The sequence below is a fragment of the Rousettus aegyptiacus genome, unplaced genomic scaffold (genome assembly GCF_014176215.1).
Source record: "Rousettus aegyptiacus isolate mRouAeg1 unplaced genomic scaffold, mRouAeg1.p scaffold_m13_p_3, whole genome shotgun sequence".
NCBI lineage: Eukaryota > Metazoa > Chordata > Mammalia > Chiroptera > Pteropodidae > Rousettus > Rousettus aegyptiacus.
In genome coordinates, this window is record NW_023416306.1 from 161,896,505 (window position 1) to 161,921,694 (window position 25,190).

Sequence of the window (25,190 nt, forward strand, 5' to 3'; positions counted from 1 at the left end):
AGTTGGCTCAAAGGTGATATTTTCTTAGGCCATAAATGCATACCTAGTGTGTAAAAGGAGTAATATATTAAACACTGTTCTGCTTGAGGGGGTCTTCCGAAAGTCTCCAGATACTTCCTAGCTGAGATCTCTTCATCTTTCAAAATAAAAGGAAAAGGCAATGCAGCCTGGGAATTAAAATGTTTCCAAGATTTCTTATGCTGCCCTTAAGAGGAGTTCGGATAACCTTAATGTGAATACAATAGCAAGTTACTGTTCTCTGCCCCATCCTTCACCCCGTTTCTTACCCACCAGCGGAAAAGTCCATTTAAGAACATGTCAGTTTACCTGGAAAATGTTTAGATTTTGCCTTTCTAGTTAGAAGGGCAGGAAGACTATAAAACTCTAGCAATGGTCATTTTGCTCACAAATCACACCAAAGTGTTATCATTTTGTCATTTGTGGCAGCTGTGCAGCATTAGTTTTCAGACTTTTGTTGCTTCTCATGGACTAGGATGCAGTAATTTTATTTTATTTTTTATTTTTTTGCTTCATGTTCAAGAGGTGCTTAGGAATGATTTTCTAGGAAGTTAATTAATCCACGGCCCTGCAGGCACAAATCTTTCTCAAGTAAGAATGGCTACACTATACCTTACATAGACTTTTAAAAGGCTTAGCATTCAGTTGCTATAATCACATGCTTTAAAACAACATGTGGAAATTTCATTTAATTATAACAATTTCTGACAGTCATTTACTTCTGAATCCATTGCTAGGCACAGTTCAAACTCAGGAGTAATCAATTCTCCACCTGATGGAAGCTGCCACCTCTTCTCTCAGGCAGAGAGTATGTTGCTTTGTTCTGGGCTATGCTTGCAGTTTTCAGGTGATGCAAATGGGAAACATAGGCAGGGAGGGAAAATTACACAAACACACATCAAGACATCATGAAGACCTTGAAATAAGTAACTGAGCATTTGAGAAAATATCAGATCTTGCAGTGAGATGAAATGCATATATTTAGAATATTTCTGGGGAGATCTGAAACCCTTTCGACTTTAATCATAAAACCATTGATTCCTTTGTAGAATGTGCTCAGGGCAAGCGAGATACCAGAAAGCCAGAGGAATTAGAAAGCGAGGCAAGGGAACAAAAGCAAAGCTGAAAAACACCAGATTGGTATGTGACCCAAATAGACTTTTTAAATAATATTTCAGAGAATTTCTTATTAAAAAGCTTAAAATAATAAAGATTTACAGGGATGTGGTTTTCATAGAATATCAACTACCTTCTGCAGGACTGAGATAACTCGTAAGAAAAATAAGAGTTTGCAGACTGGTGACAAATCATGTGTCAAGCCAAAGTTTAAAGGTCACGACCAGGTAAGGCAGCCCAGCAATGGTGAGAAAGCTGTTTTTCTCACAGAAAACAAGAGATTTTATTGCTAGTGTCAAACCTGAGTTCAGAACTTTGAGATAGGAAGAAAAGAATGATAAGAGAAAGACTATGGGAGGGAACTTTTGGGAAAATAATAATTTATCATCCTTTGAGTTCCCAAAGTGAGGCAGAATTATAAAGAATGCCTGTGATTAGGTGATGAGATCTAAAAGACCCAGCAAATGAGGCTAGGGTCAAAGAATTTAAGATATGAGTGTTAAGTTAAAGTTAAGAAGAATAAAAAGACTTTCTTAGCAATTATGAAGATCTACCATTCATGTTATATTTACTCTGAGGATATGCACAATGTTTTTTTGAAAATAAAGAAGCACTCTTAAATGCAACCTGCTTGGTTATAACGCGGTCTCAGAATGTGATGGAGGGTCAGTGGGGAGAGTCTCAGAAAGAGTAATTTGCTGAAAAGCTCGACACTATTAGAGTTATGTTTTGTTTTTTAAATGCATCTCTGGAAATTAAAGTTCTTATCTATAGCCCATTTCACACATTAGGGTTGTCTGCAGCCTTTCTTGGTCTCTAGTGCAAAAGTAATACTTAAGTAGACCATTACATGTTAAAGCAGAAGCTGAGTATTTACTCAAGAGAAATGAAAGCAAATAAATTATAGTTAATCCATTCAATCAAATACTACTCAGCAACGCAAAGAAATGAACCATTCATACATGTAACAACATGGATACATTGGAAAATAATTTGACTGAGAGAAAAAAAAAAACAATATGCACCATGCTATTTCATTTGTATAAAGTTTTAGGAGATGCTAAGTAATCTCTAATGACAGATAGTAGATTAGTGGTTCCCTAAGAGAGGGCAGGAAAGCTAGATTACCAAAGGGTACAAGGACACCCGGGATGATTGATTGTGGTGATAGTTTCATGGTGTATACATGCATATGTATTATATATGAAACATATGTACAATATATACATATCAAAACATCAAATTGCAGGCTTAAAACATGCAGTTTATTGTATGTCCATTCAACTTCAACAAAGTTATTCTGTTAGAAAGGGTAAAGGGCATTTGAGTTCTCTTCCTTAAAGTTTGATGGAATTTATCTGTGAAACCACGTGTCACACATGTTTTTTTTAAAAAAGAGTAATTAAGTTCTTTGAATAAATTACTAAACACTTCTTCTATTAGTTTATTTGCCTCAGTTAGTTTTAAGAGCTAACCATGAATGTATGTGTTGGTTCTATCAATTTTTCAGCAATTACAGTGTTGATTTTTTTGACTCGAGTTAAGAAGCTATGAAATATAATTGACATGTCAGATTAGCAGAACAAGGTCAAGAATGGAAAACATTTCAGTATTTTATGAAAAATTAGAAGCATATTTTTAATTAGTATATAAAATCAGGAGTAAAATTTAGGTAATATTTCTAGTTGAGGTAAATTTTTGAATAAATATTGCTTTTAAAACATTTTAGTTAAAAACCATGAATAATATTTTTTAAGATTTGGGTTTGTTTTCTAATTAAAAATTAATTTGTACATGCTAAATGCACTGTAAGTTATTTTACTATCCAACTTAGCATACATTGTTTTCAATTAGTGTTTATAAATTGTAAGTGTAACAACTGTATTTACAAATACTTTACTTATAAGCAATGGTTTATTAGAATGGACCAATTTGTGTAATACTATCAATCATAATGATTCACTCAATCCTCTTCCACTATCTCAATAAAAATTTCTGTCATATCTCTGATAGAAACATTGGTTTGCTAACATAGCTTTAATACATATATACCTTTGTCTCCTGTTTTCATATATTACAAAGTGGCTACAGGTAAGGTGAAAAAGGATGGATAGACAACTTTGTGCCATATTGGGATACATGTTCATATTTACCACTTAAAGAAATGTAAAACAATAGCGTGACTATAATGTGTATTCATGAGCCAGTCTTCCTTGGGTCTCTCCTGCTCTGATCAGTAATTAGCGTGGTCATTTACTTGCTTCCAGCATTTTCTGTGCTGTTGAGGAACAGAAGTTCATTAATTTGGCTAAAAGTTGTAGCTATTATGGTTAGAAAGAACCGTTCTCCTTACAATAGTTGCAAAAAATATATGAGTGGAAGTAAAATAGATATGTTATTAAGGAAAAGGGTATAATTGTGTCAAAGTAGAATTGTGTCTTTGTGGCAGTAGGTGAAAATAAGATAGTAAAAAGCATTTTTAAGATGTAGAAGATTTGAAGGGTGGTAAATGTTTATTTGCCTTGATTTAAAATGCTCACAAATAATGAGTTTGAAAGAAGCATTAAAATGTGTAAAATCTTTACAAAGTTGGTTCAATGTTTATGGCTTTATTCATAAGACAAAGAACTGGCTTGCTAATACAGAAAAAATGTTCTACTGGTTGTAAAAAAGGTGCAAAACTAGGATTTGGTTTATTTTCTGTTAAAATAGTTTTCTTTTTTGTTTTTGTTTTTTTAAAAAATCTGTGTCTTCTGTACATTTTGCCTGGCTAAAAAACGTTCTTTATATCATGAGAGCCTGCTAAATTTTTGTAACTTTTTTGCATGCTCCTCCAAGAGTTTATATTAAATAAAATATGTTTAATTTATGTATTACCTCAAGCTTTTTCTTTATACACCTATGACTTATGCTCATAGCTTTTCTGCTTTGATCATTATTTTTGATAGTTCCTTTTTCAAATTCTGGCCCCCAAATCACAGTAATAAAATATCTTTTACGCTCAACCATTCTCTGGGCTTTCCCGAGCTGCCTCTGGATGACGACGACAATGAGAGCTCTCACCTTACAAAGTGAAAAGGCAAAAAATCAGTATATGTGTTTAGCATTTTTCATCTTTGTAATTTACTCAACATTATTGTGAGAGCTGACCTAATTATCAAATTCATAATGTAAGAAGATTTCAAAAAATCAAAAGAGAAACTCAGCCTTCTCAAGTTAGTTATATATAAGTAAAATGACATCAATATAAATGCATTTATACAAATGTGTGCTTTTCATGTTGGACAGAAGCAAAATCATGTCTATGTACAAAGACTGGATTCATTATTAAAACATGTTTTATATCTAAGTTTAAGTAGAATTTTTATTTATGAGAAATTTTTGGTCAATTTTGCCTACAATGGGAGTCATCCAATTAGAAAAAGTAGCACAAAAATCTATGCTTGAGTTTAAGCGAAGTCATTAGGGAAACCACCTTAGCTATGAAAAGCATTCAGGTCAGCTTAGACTCACTGACCAACGTTGTTATGGATGACTCACAGAATGGACTTCGACCTTCTCTTTGCAGGTCAAGGTATAGTCTGTGTGCTTGCTAATACATTCTATTGTACCTTGATTCATGCCTTAAACCAAGTGGAAAAGTCAGTACAAAAATTTAAGAAAAACACCACCTGACTTTATAAGGTAGACTGATTGGGGGGATTTGCTTAGCAGTCTGGGTCATTCCCTGACCCCAGGTGGCATGGTTGAGGTCGATACTGCAAATTGGCCTCATCCTGCTGCTTGGAATCATGTTGATGGTAGCCTTAATTAAACACCGTATGAGACAAATTGAATGGATTTGTTGCCAACTTCTGTGGCCACATTATAATTGGAGTGGCTGACAGAATAATATATTTAGGAAAAGGTTTGCTAGTTGCAAACACAGTCAAAGAGATGCGACTATTCTGGGAACACAAATTTCCACGTGTGTCTTGCAGTTCTGCACATTTTTCAAACAAAGCTCAAACTGTTCTTTGATGTGGACTATCTTTTCGTGGATATTTGTATAGAAAAGAGCCTTGGACAATAGAGAATATCTCACTCAGGTTTAAGGGGGAAGATTTATTTACTGTCCAATATAATAAATATTATGTCTCCCATTGGCACAAAGGATAAATTTGCTTGTCCATTTTAAAAGATTTGAGTTCCCTAAGTTTGAGTTCCCTCAGCTGTTACACAAGACCATTACTGATCAACATTCATCAGCATCCCTCTGCATTGTCCCATGAGAATGGGGACATAAGGAACTGACTCAAACATGAAACTCATGCTGCCTTTTGTGCTGTAATAAAGTCCTTTGTCTCTGCCCCAAGAATCTTGTGTTTTCTTTCTGTGCTCATAAAACTGTAGTGAGTTATCATATTAGCTTGCAAGTAGGACATAACACCTCAGACCTTTCATAGTTCTTGATACTGATCAGGTCTCTTCAAAAGTACTAAGATAATGAAAGAAAAAAAAAATTAAGGATTTGTTTCAGATTAAGAGACTAAAGAGACATGACAACTAAATTCATTGTATCCTCCTGGATTGGATTTTAGTACATATAAAATATTAGTGAGGAACTTGGTGAAACCAGAATCAGGTGTGTCAATTAGATAATAGCAGTGTACCAATGATAATTTCCTGAAGGTGATCATTATTCTATGTTGTATAGAAATACATTCTGACATATTTTGAGATAAAAGGAATTGTGTCTGCACCTTACTCGCAAAAGTTTTAGAAGAGATATAAAGAGGACAAAAAGAAACCAAGAAAAAAATAGAAGGATAAGAAAGATACTATGATAAATGTTTATATTTGTGAAATCTAGATGAGTATACAGAAATTTCTTATTTTACATTTGCAACTTCTTATAAGTCTAAAATCATTTTTAAGTAAAAAAATTTTTAACTAGATAGTAGAAAACTGCAAACCAAAGAATAACATGATTTTGTCAATAAATAAACTGTAAGAAAAAAGTAAATGGTAGAGAAACCTGTTATTTCAAACTAACTTTGAGATACATCAACCAATTACAATAGATCAATATTATTACATCTTAATGCAAGCATACTAATTTTTTAAATGTGATAAAATTGAATAAATTTGAACATTGGCTAAACATTTGATGATATTCAATGAATTTTTAGGTATAATATACTCTTGTAGATACATGAACAAAGGCTCTTTTTCTCTTAGAGATGCATATGGAAATATTTACAGATGGAATTTATTTCCAAATAACCTTGTGGTGATGGAGAACACAGGAGTGTAAATGGAACAAGAATGACCATAAGTTCAGAGCTACTAAAGCTGAGTAATGGTTACATGAGAGTTCGTTACGCTGTTTTTAAATTTTGCATATGATTGAATGTTTCATAATTTATAAACTTAAATATCTTTATATAGAAATGCTAGCAGGTAAAAAGAGCCAATACAATCTTTAAAGAGAACAATGTGTGAAGACTCATTCTATTGGATCGCAAAACTTGTAAATTCTACTACATAAAGCAGTGTGGTATTAATCTATATGAAGACATATATGAAGAAATCGTTCCTCAATATATAAGCAATTGATATATGCAAAAAAATAGCACTTTAAAGCCATGGGAAAAGGGCTATTTTGCCATAAATGATGTGTGGTGTTGGTTAATTGGATATCTATATAGGAAAAAATTTTTACATTTACCCTTCTGTATGTGTGTTATACTTAAGAAAAAAATTAAATACACACAATATATATACACATATACCCCAGCCAAAATTCTAGCTTTTTCTCCCTTCAATTTCAGGCAGTGAGGTCTTCGTAGAAGAAAATGACTAGATTGGCAAAATCCAATATTCAGGGCTCTATGCTATTTATAATAATCATTAAAATTGCTAATATTTATTACTAATAATCTTGAAAATAACAAATATTTAAAATTTAACTAGGCATTAATCTTATGTGAACCCTTATATCATCTCACTCAATCCTCCATTCCAAGTTTTATATATATATAAATATATATATTATTTATATATATAAATACATAATTATTTTCCTCATTTTCAGGTAGAGAAAATGAGACTTAGGTAAGGTAATTTCATAATCATAAATCTAGCTTATGGTGGAGCTCCAAATGAAATGTGGACTGTCCTACTCTGTACCCCTCGAGGTCATCCACAATGCTGTACTGACTTCTACTGAAACCCTCTGGATGGAGATGTCTGTCATTCACTGAAAGGGAAAAATCAAAGAAGCCAATGCACAGAATTACCCGAAAGCTGAAATAAACTGAGCATTGAGAAGCAATTGCTAAGCTAAGGGGTATTAGTAATAACATTTTATTTTTTTACAGAAGTAAGTGAGGAGACAGAATCTAGTCAGAGCAGGTCATTAAGCTCAAGCAAAAGTTCACTGAAGCAAAGGCACTTATTGTTTATCTCACAAAATAACCAGAGGGCTTTCCAAAAAGAGTGGAGAGAAAGGTAAATTACCTAGTGGAAATGTCAGCAGGATAGGACTGCACACTAGGGTCTTTTTCATGTACAATTGACAAGAACTAAAAATAAATAGAATGTGACAATGGCTCCCCATGTTTCTGTAGCCTGAGAATGCTATTTTCATTTTCATAAATGATTGAACAAAGTGTTTAACTTCTTTCTGTTTTTAGACTGAAATTCAGGGGCACAGGAAATTCATTACTGTATACTTTTGCCTAGCTTTAGAAAAAGGCTGCCTTAATAACAAGTACTAAAAGATTGGGTTTACCATTAAGAGTGCAGGAAATTTGATTTGTTTTATCATTTATCATGAAGGCACATCCTCTGCCACCCACATTCCTTTCCTACTTCCCAGTGACAAACATAAAGGTAAAACTTCTGGCCAAGAGAAAGATGTACAGTCTATGTCATAAAATAAAACGATAATGTCTATGAAAAGTGATTTTGTGATGGTGCCAAGTGGCCATGAATCGAAAGAGAAATGGAAAAGAAAAGGTAATAAGTTAATGATGGAAAATAATATTGCCTAGTGAGAAGCTGAGATCTAAATAATAAACACCAAGTATTTCCAGGAAAGCATTAGGAAAATATAGGTATTTTTTCCTTTTATGTTCCTTAAAGATAATACTCAAGCTATGCTTTCAAAAAATATTTTCTTTCCCCTAGTGCTTTGCACATTGTCATATTTTGTGACATCAAACTGAATCAATACCTTATTATTTACTGTTATCTGCTTTGTGTTTCTTAGAAAAGTATAACATTAAAGGAAATAAAAAGCTGCCATTTCTCATTCTGCAAAAAAGGACTGTGCTAAGGGCTTTACGTGTGTCCCCTCAATTAATTCTCACAATATATTGGGTACTAGGGGGTCATCAAACACATGTTGAATAGTTTGCAGTTTCTTGTCTATAAAGGGAAAAAAGTGGGGAAATCACTTAGCAGAAGATGTTTATTGATACCTTTAGAAAGTATGTCTAGCCAACTGGCATTATAGAAACTGACTTAACATCAGGGTAATGTTGGATGGAATTTAGTTTTTTTTCTACACTTTAGAAAATAATTCATCCAAAAATTAAGTAATCTGCAAAAATAGGAATAGATCTAAGTATTATAAGAGTCACACACAACTAATCAACTTGTTTACTGGGTTTATTTCCAATAGAATCACCTATATAGCTACAATTTTAAAAAAGTTTAGATAAAAACAATATCACCATCATCATAATTAGATATTTGTTAAACTTATCCTATAGGTTGGAACTTTAGAAACATAGATGCCAATGACAAATATTGGGGAAACCAGTTGATATGGAAAAATGAGTTCTTCTACAATTTGTGTTTACATCATGAGGACATTTTAGTGCAGAAACCCTATTGGTTAGTACAAGAAAGGAGATGAACAAATTGGGAACATGGAAAATCAAGTTTGGGATTTGTTAACACAAAAGCCTGCATTACAGATTCTCTGCTTTTAGTGGTTCTCAGATACATGAATATATAGTCACTCTACATATGGAATCTTGAAGGGCGACAATGGCTAAAAATGACAGGCCTCCAAAAAGAAGTCACAAAGGAAACAGAAAAAAGGTATAAAAGTAAGAATTTGGGATACAGAAGTCAGGGGACAAAGACTTTAAAAATGGCAGAATGTGAAAAGAGTATTATCATGAATTAGAAACCATGAGATCTAATCTCAGTTTCTAATTGTATCTCCGGACCAACCATTTTGCTTCCCCGGGCTCAATTTTCTATGAGTAAAGTAGGAGTGTTAGATTATGTAATTTCTACGACTTCTTCCAATTCTTCCATATATAATATTCTTTGACTCTGAGAGTAGAGAGGGTTAATATCATTCAATGCCCTAAAGGAGCAAAGGAGAATATAGTATACCCAAATGAATTAGAAAGAAAGCCCTTGTGATCCTTTTAAAAATTATCAAGTTGCCAACGATAAAATGGAACGCATGGTAAACCATCATATCCTAACTATAAACAAGCGGAATCACCTCATCTGAAGTACACCAGAGGGCAAGGTGAGATTGTAGTTTCTAAGTCAGAATCAGTCCAGGAGATCAAGGATAAACATAACCATATTCTAAAGGAGCTCTAGATAAATCCAAAGAGGTAGAAATTTGGGGTGTAAGTAAATCAATAAGGGGACCATGATAAACTTTTGGGAGAGATCAACATAAATGAGATTGCACACTTTCACAGATAGAACGGCAAAATGGATAACTGTGCCCTAAAACAGACTACTGGCTTAAACAGCAGATCTCTAAAGTATGTTCCGCATGACTTTTTTAAGAGCTTTCCTTGTATGTAAAGAGTCTGTCACATAAACAGGACTTCAGAAATATTGGATTATTAATCTCAATTCCTCAAGGTTTAATGGGTCAGAGTCCATTTTAGGGCATAGCCTGGCTTAAGCTCATGTTTTTGAGAATTTCATGGTAGGTTCAATTATGTTCTGTATACTCATTTTAAGAAGGCAAGATAAAGACCAATATATTTAGAAAATCATCTTTTCGGAAAATGCTAATTATTTTAAGGTTTCATAATAAGATAGTGACCTTCAGCCATCCAGAAAACCAAATTATGTGGAACATGTCATGGTGGAGAAATAAGATACTACATGAATTATACCTTCTAAGGCATCAAATGGTGGTTCCCATAAAATATCCCTAGGAACTGACAAATTCACCTGGATTTCTTTAGCCACAAATAAATTTGTTGTTGAAAGCTTACTTTGTGCCAATTTGGGTGTTTGTTTTCTAATTGATATGCAACTCTTTTTCTGCCTCCTGTGATAGTTATTCATAGGCTGTTGCATAGTGATTTTCATATGCTTTCTTCCTGCCTCGGACCAATGAAGCAATAAATAAGGAGGGGAAAAAAGAGATAGGTCTCTCTAAACAGCATCAGAGCAGTGGTGCAGGAAATAGAAAGCAACTCCCCGAAGAACAAATGCATTCATAGCAAATTCCACCAGCAAACAAGTAGTGTCATCCAGCTAATTATATGTAATTGTCCCCTATATCGAAACAATAAATAATGTGAGAGGCCAGTGCTGCTTTTTGTAGATTACAACTACATAAACAGAAGAAAAACAAATGAGGAAAACAGAAAGTAGGTGATATGTACTAAAACTGTTGTCACAGGCATTTTATAGTACTGCCCCTTGGAATAAAATTTTTTCTATGCATTCATTGACTACTACATGTCGGTATACCAAAGTCAGAATGGAAGTTGTAGATTTTCCAAGTTCTAAGGTGATTCTGCCATCTAGTATAGTATAAATAAGCAGCCAAAACCACTGTTAATATCTTGGTCTCATTAACATGGTTACCTGGCCAGAAATAATAATATATCAATTTTTTAGCCATTTGAAAAGATGAGAATATTTTCTTAAAATATGGCATAAAGAGTCAGTGAACATTGTTCCTGTCATCAATGTGACCAGGACATTTATTGGTAGTCACTCCCCTGTAACAGAGACACTCATATGCTGAAGGAATCCCTGTGATTTAGAACAGAACTTTCAAATGGTAGCAGCAAAGCTAGTTGTTCAATGTTGTGGTACCCAATACTGATTTATAAAGCCTCCACTACCTCCTATAATTCATTCTGAGCTGCCCAAGTCCATATGTCTGTGTATAGAAGAGACAGCTCCTTGCCTGTCTCACAGTTCCAATTTATGTATAAACATGTCTTTCTTTTTTCATCCTCTATCCAATCTCGTTCTTTTGTTAGGGCAAAAGCCTAAATCCTTCCTATTCTTGAATCTCGATAGACCAGGTTCGAGATTAGACTACATATTTACAGAAGCACAGCTCATCATTAATTGTCTTTATTCAAGACAAATAGTAGAGGAGACCAAGATTCAAGTTTGTCACTGCAGAGTCTTGGAAGGGTAGGTTTTCTGTAATTGTCATACTATACATTAATTGTCATGCTGTGTTTGATAATCCATGATAGTACTAATCTTAGACATATTTGTTCATCCATATGTACATCTATCAGTCCACTTGTTCATTTCTCCTTTTATTCAAAGAATGCATGTTAAGCACCTAATATGTACTATGATAAGCTCTGGAGATACAAAGTCGAATAAAACATAACATCTCCCTTTAAGGAACTCTTAGACTAAAGAAAATAAACTGAAATACCTTTTTTAAAATTTCTTATTAACAGTTCAAACCAGCTCATAACTCAGAAATAGAGGTGGAGAGAAAAGAAGCAATCAAAAGATATATAAACCAAGTTTGGTGTATTCAATCGGCTAATAGTTTTATTGATACATTAAGACAGCAAAAGAAAATACGACAATGTATGATAAAATGCTCAATTAAATAAAATCAATACAAACATGATGGTATATAGACATATAGTCTGTTATCAGAAAATCTTTATCTAATTTCCGGTCCACCTGAAATAATTTCTGGCAATAGGAGAGGGATAAGGTGGCAAGAGTAGGTACAATCGCAGTCATATGCTGTAAGGTGGAAAACTGACAACTTGTCTTCTATGCCTTCTCCTTGACACCTTTACTAAACCACCTTGGCCAGGTATTTATGTTCCATCTTATGTTAGTCAGGTGAGGTTCCAGGGAGCCTGCCTAGGTGAGATCATTCCATCAAAAGCATAAAAATATTTTATTGGCAAATATTCCAATGATGTAAGTTCAAAATCTGGGAAGAAGTCCTCTCCCACTTGAATTTTCTTTCATGTTATCAAATTCGCACCAGATAGCATGTATTCTTCATTTCCAGATAGAATCTTTTTTTGGCATTGTTCTGATAATGTCTTGTTCCTTTCCGTAATTCTTTTGTGGAGAGTAATGCACTCAAAGCAGGTTTTGTTGGTTAGTTTGCTTGCTGGCTTTGAGAGGCTTGGGATTCAGCTGAGAATGTGAAGTCTATCAGTGTACTTTTTTTTAATTAAGTGGAACTTTTGGAAAATGTATGCCACTTTATATTTGACAAATGTTGGATGAGCCCCTACTATGCCAAAAAGAAAAAGTTTGTGGAAAGCATTGTGGAGGACAATGTATAAGAAGAGAAATATAAAGTTCAAACATAGTTGACAATACTGAAGCATATCAATTATGTGAATATACAGCTATAAATGCACTGTGATAAATTTCTAGAGGGCTCCTCTTTAAAAACTATACCCCCCATATGCAAATGCAAACATATGACAGCCCATCACTAAAGGTTTATTTCTTTTGACAAATAATTAGTCATCTGATATAATATAAATAAAGATCTACATTGCAAATGTAACTGATTTTGAAGCTGATGGTCTTTGCTTCAGTATCACTTTTATATAGCCAGAAACTTGTACTTGAGAGCTCACATAATAGTAAAGAACTAAATGGGTAAATGAAGAACCCAGAATTAGGATGAATGGTGGGAAAAGCAGAATAAACATAACAACAATAGCAATAAACAAGACAAATACTCAGTAAACCTATGCAAAGATCCTAAATTAGTAACATATAAGGAACACAAAATGCCATAGGTAGCAGAAGTTTCTTTAGAAAGTACTTCGATACAAGATGGATTTGGAGTTTATTTTAAAAGCCGAGGGAAACTCAAAATGGTAGAAGGCAATGTGTGGGGTATGCCCCATGGTGTTTTCTTTTGATACATGAGCACCTTTAAAAATAGCCTGATGGACCACACGCCATAGGAACTAGTCATTCATAGCTAATTATCCAAAGGCTGTAAGAAGCCAAGCTGTGAATAGTCAATTCAACTTTGCCTAGTACAGCCCGAAGCTACTTTTGTTAAACCTTAGTCATGGTGTTTCTAATGAAAGGGGCAAAACAGAATAAAAATTGCAAATTCAATTCGATATAAGTGAATAAAATTCTAAGAGGTAAAGGCACACAGCAGCCAATAATTAAGACTACTGCTACTATTGTTTCTCTAGAAACCCAGGTTGTAAAAGAGATGAATTGTTTTATATTTAATTCAAAAATAAAACTTATTTGATCAGAATTTAAGCTTATCCCTTACTCAAACTGTCACTCTTTATCCATGAAGAAAATATGCCATAAAAATACAAACTTAATGTCCATTAAAAATAATACTTTCAATTAAGCTGTTTTCATAGAATTAAAATGTAGAAAAATATGTACATAATATAGAAGTAGGTGAATAATCAGTATGTAATGGGGTCAGAAACACTGACTTTTCCTCATCAAGACTAGTTTTGCTACTGGCTGCAGTGACTGCCTAGCCTACCCATAGCAAAGACCAACACAGATGCCTCCCTGATGGTACCATTCCCCATGTGGGACAAGCCAGCCCCTTGATGACAGATCAATTGTTGGCTTCTTTTATCATGAAGGTGGCAACAACTTCTCTTCTTTACTGGATTAGATACATACTCTTGATATGCATTTGGCTTCCTTGCCCATAATTCCTCTGCCAGCCTATAAATGTGTGGAACATTTTTCTCATTTGCCTCTGACAAAGGAACTCAAATCAACAAAGAACCATGACAATGGGCTTGTGACCAGAGAATTTACTGATATTACCATGTATCTCTTCACCCAGAAGCAGTTGACTTGACATAATGATGAAATGGCCTAGTGAAGACTCAGCTACAATGCCAGTGAAAATAGAAGTCCCTGAAATATTAGTGTTATATTTTAGAGAATGGGTTACCTGTTTTGAATAAGCTGTCAATGTAAAGGTGTTATTTTTCTTATAGCCTGAATATATAAGTAGAGAAACCAATTGGTGAAATGGAAGTAGCTTCTCTCTTTTACTTGATAATTATGATATTGTGATTTATAATAAAGAATATTTGATCTTTGTCTCCATTCCTGGCACAGAGCTCCTAAAGTCCTTGAATTTTCTAAATGATAAGATAAAGACATCTTGCTATTCATTACGAACCCCTTTCAACCACACCTGAGACTGTATAAATGAGGTGACTTATGGACCTCACCTAAGGATGGAGGCCAGTTGCCAGGGGAACCAACCGCATTAGAGGGTCAGAGCTTTAGGTTTCACCTCCAGGGTTGTGAGAGGGGCCAGAGATTGAATCAGTTGTTAAAGGGAAGTGATTTAATCAACTATCCCTATGTAAAGTCTCCATAATAGCCAAAATTCTATGTTTTGGAGCCTCTGGGTTGGTGAATATGTGGAGTTGTGGTGAGAGTGGTTTCTGAGAAAGCATGGAAGTTCTATGCACCTTCCCAAATACCTCACCCTATGTGCCTCTTCCATCTGGCTATTCCTGAATTATATTCCTTTATAATAAGCTAGTAATCTAGCAAATAAAATGTTCTACGAGCCCCTCTATTAATTAATCAAATCTAAAGAGGGATTTGTGGGAACCTCCCATCTATAGCAAGTCAATCAGAAGCACAGATGACAACCTGGACTTGTGGCTGGCATCTGAAGTTGAAAGGGAAGTAGGGGAGGCATTCTTGTAGGACGAAGCTCTTAATCTGTGTGATCTGACACTGTACCCAGGTAGATTAGAAATATACTGTGGATATGCATTTGGTAGATAGTGTAAGAATTGAGTTAAATTATAGGATAGCCAGTCAGTGTCCCCTGAGAACTGGAGAATTGCTTGGTAGTGTAGAAAAAACACACACACAATAATAATTTCCTTGCAAATTTTTCTTTTCTAGAAACTTCGGAGTCTATTGGTCAGACTCCCTCAGTTCTTAAGGGCACAAGGCTGTCAGCAGGCGACAATTTCTTTGAGTTGAAAGATGAGATGGCCACCTTATAATTCTGAGTTTGTCATTCCACTCCACCAACAGGGGTTACTGCGTTGGCTGGGAGATTGACCCTCATTATCAAGGGGAAATGGATTGATATTATGCTGTGTGGTCGGTCAGAAAATCTGTGTCTAGAGCCCAGGGAATTTTCTAGGGTAACTCTCAGTACTCTTATGTCTCAATAGTAAACATTAATGGAAAGCTGTAGCAACCCAATAAAAACAAGTTTGCAGAAGATATAGACACTCTAGGACTAATGGTTTGGCCATTATCATTCTACTAGTTAAAGAACCAAGACAAGTCTACAGCCATGCCACCTTGAACAGGCTCGATCCTTTCTGATCTAGGAAGCTAAGCAGTATCAGGCCTGGTTAGTACTTTGATGGAAGACCACCCAGGAAGATCGGTGCTGTAACCATAAAATATACAAAATAAGTGATTGTAAGCTGACAAGTTCCTTGCAACCTGCAAGGTCAACCAAGGGTTGCCTCACCTAAAAAAAAAAAAAAAAGAACTAAGATAAGTGGAAGCTAAGGACAAAAGTAATATGGAATAAAAAGTGAAATAAAAAGTTCAAAAAAGGTATTATGGCCTCATAATTAGCCACAGAAGTGATACAAATATGAATATGAATATTGTAGCACTATGCTCACTACATCACAGAAATTATGGAGAATTCCTCAAATTTATTAACATATATAATATACTAATTTTCCCTTATTTAGCTTTATTCAAGTAATTTTGTAACCGAACTAAAATAAAATTCGATATCACTTTGTGATTTTGTTCCTACCCTATGTAGAGAGAAAGCGAGAGCATTTACATCTGCCCAAAGATAGTTCATCCTACAAGCAGAGGAAGTAATTTTAAGTTGATGCATGAAAAGTCAAATACGTGTAGGATGATGTGTAACTTTGCAGAGCAGCGAAAATGGTCTACTAGGCTGGTTTACTTACCTATAACTTTCTTTCACATCCAAATTCACTTTTCTCAACTCTCTTGTAAAACTAAGATTAGATATCTGTAAGCTGTGTTTACCAGACATCCTTGCTAACTGTTTTTACCAGACATCCTTGCTACTTTCTGGTTCTTCCAGTAGAAATCATTAGAGGAGAAAATGCAATATAGGAGAAGAGAATAAAACAGAGACTTCCTTTGTTTATTTGTTTGTTTCTTGTTTCCATCAGCGATGCACCATTAATGGCTCCAACCATCGGCTTTCTTTGATGCTGCCATAATCAGCTTGGTTTGAGTGTTCAGTCATACCAGAGTCAGCTAGTTCTCCCTCCTCAAAACCTGATCACATGCTTTGTAGGACTCTTCCTTGAACTCTTGAAATAACATCTGGAGATAAGCAGCACTCCCTGCCTAGAGATCTGAGTACTATTCCAAGAAATTCTAGTCGGAACTCATAGGTCCTAGTAAACCCCAATCGAGTGATGCACATGGTGAGTTAAGACAATGAGCTATTAAAGGAAGTTACCTAAATCACTCTTGAGGCATGGCATGTAATTGCCAGTGTGGAATTATCTGGTCTTTAGTCCTTGCTGCAGTGATTTTGAGAAAGACTCATGTTGAGATGGCAGAGCCAAAAGATTAAAGGAGCACACCTTGAAGAATCCTTTCATAGAGATCCATTGCTCTAGAGTCAGTCACCTGGGCTCATAGTGAAATGGCTGTAAGTGAGATATAAACAGTTTTATGTTAAGCCACTGAGATTTTGGAGTTGTCTGTTTCTCAAGATGACTATCAAAGTCAGCAGCAGCGTAAATACATGCTACCATGACAAATAAGAAAATATGTAGCATTAGTGTAGTGAATAGAGATGAAACTGAGGAAAAAAAAACTCATTCTGGACTAATGATGATTCATGAAATGCAATGGCAAAACACAATAAAAGTTTTGCCTGCAGTGATTTGGGAATCAAATGTTTGAGGAACTAGGGAAAGAGATTAGGAGACAGAACTTTGCTGGTGTGTGTTGGTCACTCTTGTGTTTTATCATATCAAATGGGAAGTGTTGCATAGAAGAGTAGATATTCTAGTCTTCTTTTTCACACAAAAGAAGGCTTAGAGGGAACAATTCAGAATATATGTATGAAGTGTTTATCATATGTAAAGGTCTAAATGATGAAATATGAGGTTAGAGGATAAAGCATCCCCTGCCACTCTGCAGTTTTCGATCTTGCCTATCTGTGCCATCACTTGCGCTTTGATACAGTCGGATTTCCTGAGTTGAAAACCATGCTAAGAACGTAAATACCAGCTACAATCAGACAAGGTCTCCCTTACAAATTTTACCAGAATCCCAGAAAAGATTGCTCTATGCAGGCTTGCCTAGTGCTTCTAATACTCGCCATTCCCCAGATATATGCTTCCGCTCAGTGCATCTGCCCCCAGGTACCCCATTTTTATAGATCATAGGACTGTTCTCCATGGCTTAGCAACCTCGTTTCTTCATTCAGATCTCAGCAAGGTAAACTTCATTCCTTTGGGCATGTTCCAGAGAATCCAGACCTCTGAGTAACTTATGCCTTCTGCCAACTCCCCCAGCCTTATGTTAAAAAGGAATTTTTAAAGAGAGAGTATGGTCATGCTTCTCACGCTAATACAAAATGAATACGTGGCAAAGATTTTATATAACTCATTAATTAGTGAGAGCATTGGTAAGATGTTACAACCTGTTCAAATAAAGATTTGACTTACAGAGATTTATATTGTCTACCGGAAATGATCTCTTTGCATTTCTATAAACAGATATTATCAGTTTTTTTTACTATTTAATTTTCATACCTACAGAGTTTTAAAATGACTGGGTCAGTCAATCAAAGGCAAATAGATCTGTAAAATCTGGTAATTCCTGCACTGTCTGCTAGATAATACCTACCTAGCATTTAATGGAAAGGGTATCCAGTCATCTCATTTCAAAGACTTCCACATTTTTTCCTGATACATGATTAATTAAACTCATGTCTCATCAAGTCACCTACCCCACAAAAAAAAAAAAAAAAAAAAAAGAGAGAGAGAGAAAAAAATTCAGATATGGTGAAAGAGACTGTTATATAAATAAATATTTGAAAACTGTCTACCTAAAAGAGGAATTTTATATTCTACATGTAAACAACTTTTGGAGTGAATTGGATTTATTAGTATACTGTCAGGAAACAAATTTATTTTTTTCCATTATTACCTCTTCGAATCTACTCTTTCGATTTGTTCTTCCTAACTATAGATACACTCTCGGACAGTGCCCATTGCTTTCCCAGTGACTGTCAGATGATGCATGAAGAGTCTTTTCCCTGGTAACAAAATCTAAATATTATCCAAAATAAACTTATTCTCTTCCCCAGATCTGGCCTCATGTTGACTTAGAAATCTGCAGAAGTGAAAGGGATATGATCAGTTTTATTTCTATTCCCTGCTCCTTCTGTTATATTCGATAAGCAATGCTCTGTGTCCCACCTGTTTAAGCCAACAGTCTCCCTTTATAGTGAAGGAAAGTTTACTGACTAATAACAGGAATCCAGTATTGAAGTCTTATGGTCATGATGTCTTATAATTTTGCATCCTGTGATGAGAGTGTTGTCACTTCCAACTGGCCAGTTTGGGTTTCTTCTAGTCTTGGTTTCCACAAGTTCACCCTTCTTTTAGAGTCATCCTAACTCTTAGGTCTTCTAAAGAGTCCCTAGAAAAGGTAAAATCAAATTCATATCTGTGATGGCCACATCCGGCTTACTGGAAACCACTGCAATATTACTTAGAATAATAGTGCCATTCTCAATGCAGCTCTTCTCTCTGCTTTGCTTCCAGACAGTGTGCCACTGTCCCACCTTTAAAATTTCGTATAAAATTAGGAGCCACGTCCTCTGTTCTTCAAACTCCAGGGAATGCATGTCAAGTGTTTCATTTTTTTTGAAGCCTCCTCTTACTTGACTTGAAATGACAAAAAGAAAATAGCAATTACAGTTCTCTAAAAACCTGTAATAACGTTTCCTTACTCTGCAATCTCTTCAATCTCCACCAGTGCATTCTTAGCATTTGCTTATATTGCCAGGTTGTGTATGGTAGCTTAAAGCAGAAGGAATTAGTTTGGGGCTAGCTCCATTGCAAGTCCTGAATAGATAATCCACGTAACTTTATGTTAGGATATGAATATATCTTGCACCATTTGACTCTTGGCTTTTAGAGTCTTTGTAAATTTCAAATAAAGCAGGAAGAGTTGCATATAACATCTCATTACACACATTACCCCAGAGAGAAGAATGATTGCGTATGTTAGGCAGCTATACTTGAGCTCAATGTAAGCTGAGGCATTTCTAAGAATGATATCTAACCAAATATGGTGCATTCTTCCACATGAGATGATGAGCCTCCGGTAACTTGTGATGTCTAAGCAGAGACAACATGCCCACTAATTGAATGTCATTAGAAGCTCATCTAATGAGCTGACCTCTCATGTCTATATTTTAATATTATTGGGGTTAAATAGCATGTTCATGTTCATAGAATCAATATTGTTTTATTTTATTTTATTTTTACTGATTTGGAAACAAAAGCCCATGAAATCAAATATTGGCTAACATGGGCTATTTATTCAATCACTCACTCAACAAATATTTTGTGAGAGCCTAATATATGTTAGGCACCATGCTAGGCACTGAGGAAACTGAGAAGATAATGTCTCTGTGATCATAGAGCTGATAGCGACAGAATGAGAACAATCGACTGTCCCTTGGGTATTTCCACCCCACAACACTATCATGCCTACTTAAAGTTCTTCATTTGAAATGGATCATAAACCAAAATAATTTTTTCATAGGTAATTTAAAATGACAAATCACTGGCAATTTAATGTAAATCAAGTTAGTATCAGTAATTAATTCATTCGTGTCACATTTTATATACTAGAATGTAATTCACTTATTACACGTTGTCACATTTCAAAGAGCACCTGGCCTGCACACACAATTTCCCCTGAACTGCATCACATTTTTATGGAACGTGTTTTTTTTTTTTTTTTTCCAGTCCTTGGAAAACAGAAGGTACAGCAACATAAATTTAGATCGAACCGCTCAGGACGCAGCATGCCTAAACCCTCTGCACTTACTGTTTGCAAAGTATTCAAATGCTTTTACAAGGAAAGTCACGAAGGAAGGACTGCCTGCAGAATTAGGAGCCAGAGTGGAGCTATGCATTTTTCTCTCAGCTGGTTAACTGAAAATCAATTTCCTATTTTAAAAGCAGACCCATCAAAGGCAAGTGTCCAATTTTAAGCTAAACTCTACAATATGCTTTTCAATAAAATGTCTTTCTGCCTCTTTCCCTTTTCTCATTTCAATGTCCTGTTACATATTTCTGAAAGCTCGGCTTTCAAACTTGGTGTATGCTCTGATTGTGCGGAATGAAAGGCTCTGAAAGGCCACAAAGAAAAGTATCGCATGCCTCAATCTCTGAGGAGACGGCCCTTTGAATTAAGACTGATTCCACCTGCGAAGCCTGATTGAGCCTGAATTGATAATGCCTGCGTGTTGTGGGTTTTCTCGCTTTATTTCCCCTTGCATTCTTTTTCATTTTAGGGTGTATTGTGGGCCATTATCCGATTTTCATAGCAGCATGAGTGATTTCCAAAATGCTGTGAAAGAGAAACTAAATCTTTAAAAAGATGTATTCATTGAAGTCTCCTAGGAATCAAACGCCAGTATTCTTCACTGATTATTGGGATTCAAAGCTGAACATTCGAAATAGCTAAAGGAATTCAACTTTACCTCATCAAGATTTTTTTCTTTTCTTAAATGCCGAAGGCTCTTGAGACTAAGGGTTTTCCATTAATTTTTATGTTTTTTCTATTATTATTTTTTATGTAGGTTTATAATGTCGTCTGGTAAAAGGACATGTCAAAGACAGGTAATATTTTTTATTTAAATAAGTGCTCTTTCTCCAAAGCACTATCTAGACCTTAATTCTGTGAAACACCTTGCCCCTTGCCCTAAGGAAATGCAAAAGGAAGTTTTCAGCAAATTGTGACTTCAACAACCTGCCAGTAGTAGTAAGCTCAGCACAAAAAAAAAAAAAAAAAAAAAAAAAAAAAGAAAAAAAAAAAAAAGGAAGTGACTAGAAAGAGGTAATGCTGAAAATGAAAATGCTGCCAGTACAAAGGCTAGATGGACCATTATCACTGATGCTTTAGCAAAAGTAGCAGCCTGGGTCATGTAAACAATACACAATTGATGCTCATTGAACACATATAGTCTGCCAGATACTAGTACAGGCTGTGGACATAGAATAGTAAATCAGATATATGTCCTTCCCTGCTTACACTGTACTATGTCATATGCCATAAAGAAATGGGTATAAAATACTATAGGAAGAACTGAATATTAAATTATTATTTGAGAAAACCCAAATGTCTATCACTCGTTAGGTAAACAAACAAAATATGGAATATCTATCCAATGGGATAATAGTCAGTATAAAAGGGAACAAAGTATTGATATGTATTATATGACATGAATGAATATCACAAACATTGTGGTAAGTGAAAGGAACCATACATTGTATGATTCCGTGTATGTGAAATGTCCAGAAAAGGCAAACCCATAAGGAGAGACTAGAATAGTGATTGTCTGGGGCTGAGGTTGGGAGCAGAGATTACCTATAAATAACCATGAAGGATCCTACTAGCTTAATGGAAAAGAATGGTCTAAAATTGGTTTACAATGATCGATGTACAACTTGATAAATCTACTAAGTCATTGACCTGTACGCTTAAATACTCAATTTTTTAGTATATAAGTTACATAAGAGTAGAGTTGTAAAATAAATTCCACATGAGGTGAAGGGAAGATGAGGACAGATGAAGGAAGGCTTTTTGAGAGGAGGCCCACATTATTTTTCCATTGCTGCTATAAGAAATTATCTCAAATTTGGTATCTTAAAACAACATATTTATTCTCTTACAGTTATGGTGCTCAGAAGTCCGAAATCAGTTTCACTGGCCTAAAGTCAAGAGACTGGCAGGGCTGACTCTGAAGGAAGAATTCTGCTTCCTTCCTCGTCCCAGCTTATGGTGGCTGCCTATATTCTTTGGTGTGTGACCCCTTCCTTCTTCAAATTGCATGACTGCAGTCTCTGTCTCCATCATTACATCTTCTTCTCTATGAGTCTTCCTGCACCACTCTTATTAGAACCATTTTGATTGCATTAAGCCCCCATGGCTAATCTCCCCCTCTCAGCATTCTTAACTTAAGGATCAAGTCAACATCCTAATGATCATTTCTGCAAAATCCCTTTTGCTATGTAAGATAGCATTTCCAGGTTCTGGAGATTAAGATGTAAACATATTTGAGGAGTCAATATTCAGGCTATCATTTTTCAGAAGAGATAAATTTTAAGTTAGATCTTAAAGATGCATGCACTTTAAGTAGAAAAGTTTAGAAAGTTCATTCTGACTAGAAGAAACATTGTCAGGAAAGGAAGAGAGAGAGAAACCTTCATAGAGTCTGAGGAGTCAGACAATAGCTGGATTTTATTGTGGAAAAAGAGAGAACATTGCTAATTGTTCTCATGTTACATTTACGGCTGGATTTCTCTCCTGTAGGTATACTTTGCTCTACTTTATCATCTTTTGTTTCTATCTTAACTGGTTTGTTATGATTGGGGCTCAAATATGCTACAATAATCTCCAACCTTTAAATATTCTTCCTCACCTACACACCCTCCTTCAGCTACCACCCAAAAGCTTTGCTTCCTTATTTTCACAAACCTTTCAATAGATACTACACCTATTTTTCCCTCTTCTTTTCTTATCAATCTCTCTGAAGGTCATACCAGTTTGAATTTCATACTCTACAAGGTCAGCTATGACCTCCACATTGACAAATCCTATGGCCAGTTCCCATTTTCATCGTACATAACCCTGCTGCAAAGACTTAACCTGATCATCCTGCTTTCGGGGCATTACTGTCCCCTGATAGTCTCTTACATTATATTATTCTTCTTTTCTCTCTTATGTTCAAGTATAGGTATTTCCAACAGTTCAGTTTTTGGACCTTTGTCTTATCTCTCCTTTACACTCATGTTTTGGATTCTCTCATTCACCTCATGTTTCTAAAAGCCATTTTTAGTAAGATGTGTAATCCTATGACTCCCATTTTTATATCTATAGCCCTAACTTTGCTACTAAACACCAAACTTGTAACTTCAGCAGCCTATCTGACCTTGCTACTTGGATGCCTACTATGCATTACAAACTAAATATATTTCAATCAGAATTCTTGATTCTTCCTCCTACTCCACATTTGCCCCTCTACAAATTTTCCCCTTCTTAATAAATATTATTGACATCTATTCAATCTCTTAGACCAAATTCTAACATTTTCTTCAATTCCTCTATTTTCCTCACACTCCCCATATAATTGTCAGCAAATCCTCCAGGTTACACCTTCAAAATATCCCCAGAGCTTGACCGCATATAAATATCATCACTTCTACAACCCTGTTTGAACAACAATTTATTATCTATTTCCTCAATTATTTCAATGTTTTCACTCTTGATGCTCTCCGTTTTATCTTATGCAAAGCAACCAGAATAAACCTTTAAATTCTAAGTCATATCATGGTACACTTGCTTAAAACTTCCTACACAGTCTCCACAATGGTCTCCAGTCACCTAACAAACACTCTGGCAGTCACGCCTTATATGGCTCCCTCCCATGTTACATTAGGAACTGGTCTGTGTAATTAATAGAGTATGACTGATGGCATGTTACTTCCAAAATAAGCTTATGAATAATAATAGCTTCTGTTTTGAACCTCTCTTTCTCCCTCTTTCTCTTTCTTCCCCACCTCTCACTCTCCTTCTCTCTCACATCACGCATCTGAGGGAATCTATGTCATGAGCGGAAGTTCTATGTCAAGGAACCAAAGTCTTCTGTTAACAGCCAAGTGAATGAGCTCAGAAACTGGTCCTTCAGACCTAGTTAAGTCTTAGATGACTACCACCTTGTCCAGCATCTTGGTTTCTCCCCCATGAGAGACACTGAGCCAGAACCACCTCCAAATGCCCTGATTCCTGACTCACAGAAAATGTGAGATTAAAAAATGTTTGCTGTTATAAGTTTTTTAAGCTTCTACATTTGGAGCATTTGTTATGCCTCAGTAGATAAATAATTTCTATAGTAAAGTGAAAAACAATGCTTTTAGATTATTCCTTTGAAAAGTAGAATGGAAAAGTTACTTTGTCATCTGATATTTTCCACCTGTGATAGTTTTTTGTTATTTTGGAGAACTAGAAATTACTTCTGAATTAATGGCTTAAATAAATGTCATTTAGGAGACTCCGTCTTGAGAGTATTTCAAAAGCAGTCATGGAATAATTGTTCACTCATTTGGTTTGGTGACTCAATTCTGATAAAGGAATTATATAATTAAGAAGGGTTGAGAAATCTAAGAAACCAGTTTTTGTAATTAGCAGCAAGGCAAGAATGATAAGAGTATGTGGCCATTTATTACTCATTTATTCCTTTCTTCCAGTAACAAATGTTTATGGTACAACTATTCTAGGGCAGACACTGGGTTCCAGTAGTTAATAAGGCATAATCTATATCCTCAAGGTAGAGAGACAGAGGAAACAGGACATTCCAAAACATCGCAGTAACCATATGCAGGAGTGACTTATTCAATAAAAAGGCCAGTTTTCATAGAAGTCGCAGCTACACAGGGACACAATTTTTTTTTAATGGGGTAGTAGATGTTTCAACCTAAGCAACACATAGTCACACTGTGAAAAATCAGCATTCTGCTATA